The following is a 5,169-nucleotide window of genomic DNA, read 5'->3' on the forward strand; positions in this document are numbered from 1 at the left end:
TGAGCATCTGACTTCAGCTCAGGTCACGATCTCACAGCTTGTGGGTTCGAGCCCCGTGTCGGGCTCTGTGCTGACAGCTCAGAGGCTGGAGCCTGCTTCAGACTCTGTGTCTCCCTCTCTGCCCCTCCCCCGCTCATGCTCTGTCTCTCTCTCTGTCTCTCTGTCAAAAATAAAATAAATGTTAAAATTTTTTTTAAATGAGATGGTTCCAATAAATGGTTATAACATGGTTTTTGAGCCGTATGTCACTTTCTTCCTGAGGCTATCCTGGAGGGGCCAGCACTAGAGGAAAGCTGGTGGCCCAGTTTTAGGGTGGATTCTGCGTTTCCTGCCCCTCCCCTGCTTCACCCAAAGCAACTTTGGATTGTGGGAGTCTTGAATAAAATCTCATTTGAAAATGAGTTTCAGTTCTAAATAGTGTGCGAAAATCTGTGCTCTCACCGAAGTTCCCTTCGATTCTAAATTGTCATTACCCTGTAAGAATGACCCTGATTGCTTGTTCCCTTTCCAAACGAGTAGAGTCCATCTGTAAAACTTCTCTCAAACTGTACTGTCCAACTGCCTCCCTGATTCCATACCTGCGTCTCCTCCATAGAGCAGTAAGAACAATACTTACATAACGTGAACGACACCATAACATTCTCTCATTAAAAACACTTTGGGGCGCCTGGGTGGCTCAGTGGGTTAAGCGTCCTACTCTTGATTCTTGATTTCAGCTTAGGTCATGATCTCACGGTTATTGAGATCTAGCCCACAATGGGCTCTGCACTGACAGCACGAGGCTGCTTGAGATTCTCTGTCTCTCTCTCAAAATAAGTAATGTTAAAAAACAAACAAAAAAACAAAAAAACTTCAGTGGCTTTTCATTGGGCATGGAAGAAAATCCAGAATCCTCAGTATGCCCTCCAACTACCTGGGCCCACCAACCCCTCAGCCCAGGACACAGCTCCGTGTGGCCTCCGCATCCTGTCCAGAGATGGCTTCTACTTCCTACTCACTTCCAGAGTCAGGGCGGTGCTGTCTCTGAAGAACTCAAGGGTCACTTCTGTGACCTTCCCTCAGCAGGTGCCTCCATGTGCCTGTGATGTTTCTCCCTTGCTGAGGCCTGGATTTATGCACCTTAGTCCCTGGTGCCTTCTTCCAGCTTGCTGAGGCCTGTATTTACACGCACACGCATTTGGATCTTTCAAATAACTTGTTTCTTTAGCAGTGATTTATTGACACAACAAATCATAAACCGTGTCCTCCCTGGGTTAAATCATTTCCACAGGGATGCTTTGCCTCAGTAAGGGGAGCTAGATGGCTCTCATAAATGCCTTTGAATTCCTGAAATCCTCTCCTCGAACTAGAAACCTAATAGCTTGTTCCTCTATTCAGAACTGGCAAAAGTTCTCCATTCCCTGTAATACTGACTTCTCTCGCCTGTGGCCCTTACAGCGCTTGCAACGTGACATTTTCTTTCCCATCTTTGTTTCCTTTTGGTTCTCCCACAGTTATCTAGCATTTCATTCAAGCGTGACAAACACACTTGCAGAATTGTAGAGCTAAAAAGGACTTAATGGCAATCTTATCAAACCTGTTCTTTACATTTTTCTTAATGTTTATTATTTATGTTTGGGGGGGGGGGAGAGCGTGAGCAGGGGAGGGGCAGAGAGAGAAGGAGACAAAGACTCCAAAACAGGTTCCAGGCTCCAAGCTGTCAGCACGGAGCCCTATGTGGGGCTCAAACCCACAAACTGTGAGCTCATTACTTGAGCCGAAGTTGGACACTTCACCAACTGAGCCACCCAGGCGCCCCTCAAACCTCTTGTTTAGTAGAGGAAAAAGTGAAGTCCCAATGAGGGCAACTGACGGACATATATCCTTTTGTTGAGTGAGTAAAACTTCCCGAGATTATATGCCTACGTGGTGGAATCGTTGAAATGGGAAAGCAGCTTTCTAACATTTATCCAGCGTTCAAATTTCTACTCTAGTCATGTTAATAAATAATATTTATCGATTACTGGCTTTGTGCCAGACTCTGTAGGAACAAATTTCAGCCTCTCAGTGGCCTTACGGAGCAGAATACTATTATTACCACCATTTTGCAGTCGAGGAAACTGAAGCGCAGAGGAACTTAAGTAATTTGATATAGCGATTCAATTAGTCAGTGGCAGCACAGGGATTTGAACCCGGAGCCCACATGGGTAATCACTGTGTAACGTCACCCAGACATGCTTGATATTCTGCATCTCCCAAAGTCTCAGCACCTTCTTTCATATCGTCCCCTCCATCGTGCGTGTCCTTTGTCCGAGTTTTAGCTCTATATTTTCCGCCCGACACCAGCATTCTTCACAGATCACATTGTTATCTCTTCCATGAAGTTCCCTTTCATTAACCCCTAAAATATGTTATTGCTCTCTTGTTACTCTTCACAACACTTTGTCCCCGTATTGTGGGCTTAGGACATTCTTCCTTGATCTTAATTAAGTTTTGCATTATTCCCCTTTATCTGATAATGAGTACCTACAGATGACAGCTGAGACATTCATTTCGTTCGGTTCACGTTATATTTATGAAGCCCCTGCTTTGTGTTGGGCACCATGCGGAACGCAAGGATAATAAGACATGGTCTCTGCTCTTGAGGGACTTCCAGCTTAGTAAATGTAACTTATATTCCTTGCAGTACATATAACAATACCTTACATTTATTAGTATCCAATATGGGTTGGTTGAAGTTAATTGAAAATGGGCTTACTCAAAAGAAGAAAAAATAAAGAGGATGCAAATGAGAACACATTGCTTTACAAAACAGGACTAGCCTCGGAGGCAGGAGACATTTATTCCTGTGGGGTGAGCTGGGCGTAGCAATGGAAGAGAGGGGACCCACAGCCAGCCCAGGTCGCCCCTTGGCAAGTGTATCTGTAGCCCACACACCACACCAATGCCCCGGACATCACCATCAGACAAAATAAAAACCCAGAGGTCTCTTGTGAAATGAATGCATAACAGAAGCTTTCGATAGACAAACTTGAGTCGGGGTTTACACAACAGCCTAGGTGACTGAAGACTTGTATAACAGAGCATGGAGCTACCACACAGAGGCAGGCAAAGAACGTGTCTGGTCATCTCACACCCGACGAGACTCGACCCTTGCTGTTCACGCTCACCTCAGGATACAAGATGGCTGGAGACAGACTGTTGAGATAACTATGAAAGACCCATTCTGTCCTATCCACTGGGAAGTCACCAATCTTTGGTATTCAGGTGGGGGCAGGGTTGGGCGGGGGGGGATGGAAGGTGCTTCTTTGTGTTTTCTATTTGATCTTGCTTAATATTTTGTTTTAAAAGCCTGGACATTATGAGTCTAATTGTAATAGACTGAGTTTATTGTAATAGATTCTATCCCCCACAAGTTAAGGAGAATATGGCATTCCCAATTATCTAATGAGAGCTATAAGATTTTATTAATGACTCCAGTCTAGCCGAGGATCATTGCAAAACAGAGTAGGAACACTCTGGAAATTGTTGAAAACTAAAAAGATAAGATGGACAACGGCCAACGTGGGTGCAAATATTCTAACTTCTTTTAGTGATCCTTTCTTTCACTCGAGGGTCCTCCCACATCTTCTCAAAAACCTTACACTAAAGACTACCACTTCTCTCTCGTGTATGCACGCAATCTCTCCTTCTGAAGTGGATCCTTCCTATCTTTAAAACACGCTCCTTCGCTCACAACGATTGCATGGGGCCCTGACTCCATTCCCAGATGATGAGGAACTTTGGGATAAACTCTAGAGAAGGAGGAGGGCTGACTGCCATGGAAGCAGAGGGGGTGGGCGAGCGGGTGTTGGAAGGAACATCTACTTCGTCCTGACAAGATTATTCCTGTAATCACACCCTGTGGAGAACGCAGAATTTGGGTAAATATATTTTTAAAGCTCATTAGCCATCACACACAAGGGGATGGCCGGGGATGGGGGAGGGGACAAGCAGCGATCTCGAGATGAGCTGATCCAGATGTGGCCACAGTCATTGCACCTGAAACATTTTGTTGTTTGTTTCTAAAGCAACCAATAATTAAGGACTCTTGGTGAAAGCATTATTTGCCAAAAAAAGAGGCAGAAGGAAACTACCGTTGAACCCTTACTTTTTAAGGTTTATTGATAGTATTTTTTTACATTTATTTATTTTTGAGAGGAAGAGAGAGGGAGAGTGGGGGAAGGGCAGAGAGAGGGCAGAGAGAGTGGGGGAGGGGACAGGGGATCTGTACTGACAGCACAGAGCCCGATGCGGGGCTCGAACCCACAAACTGTGAGATCGTGACCTGAGCCGAAGTCAGACGCCCAACTGCTTGAACCACCCTGGTGCCCCTCATCAGGGACCTATTTTTATAAAGAAGTTGATGACAGTGGTACTTTTCACTCCGTCCCGAATCGGTTCCTTTCTTGTCACCTTTGGGTATTGGCCTGTGACCTCAGTCTAACACCATCAGTGTGTTCACAGGCCTTCGAGATCATCCATATTTCACTCGCACTCAAAATCCTACAGCTGACCTTCAGAAGGTACACAGTGTCTCCCTCAGGGAAACCCAGAGCTTCTCCAGACACCTAGGACCTGGCAGCTTTTCTTCATGAGCAGCATGCTCTCGGCTCTCACCCGATCCATCCACCCAAAACCCCGTGATTGATTTTCTATTCTCCCTCCCACATGTGTTCTGTCTTTCTTCAGAGACGTGGAAACTCACAAAATCTTTGCTTCTCTAGAGAGGCTATTATAAGCATCTAGACCTGAATTTACTACGAACCTGTACCTCTAGTTACCTATCCACTGTAGTCATTTCTGTAGATTTCTTACACGATGAAGAGCAGGAAGAAACATGGGAAATGATCTGTTCCCATTATTCTCAAGGTCTCAGTGAGCTCAGGCTGCTGTAACAAAATACCATAGACAGGGTGGCTTAACCAGCACACGCTTCTCTCTCACAGTTCTGGAGGCTGGGGAGTCCAAAACCAAAGTGCGAGCAGACTCGGGGTCTGATGAGAGCCCTCGTTCTGGTTTGCAGATGGCTGCCGTCTTGCTGTGCCCTCACATGGAGGGGAGAGAGGACAAGAGTCCCGTGACTCTTCTTATAAGGACGCTGAGCCTTTCATAAGACCTCCACCTGCACAACCTGATTACCTCCCAAAT

This window comes from Panthera uncia, chromosome B1 (assembly GCF_023721935.1).
Source record: "Panthera uncia isolate 11264 chromosome B1, Puncia_PCG_1.0, whole genome shotgun sequence".
Classification (NCBI taxonomy): Eukaryota; Metazoa; Chordata; class Mammalia; order Carnivora; family Felidae; genus Panthera; species Panthera uncia.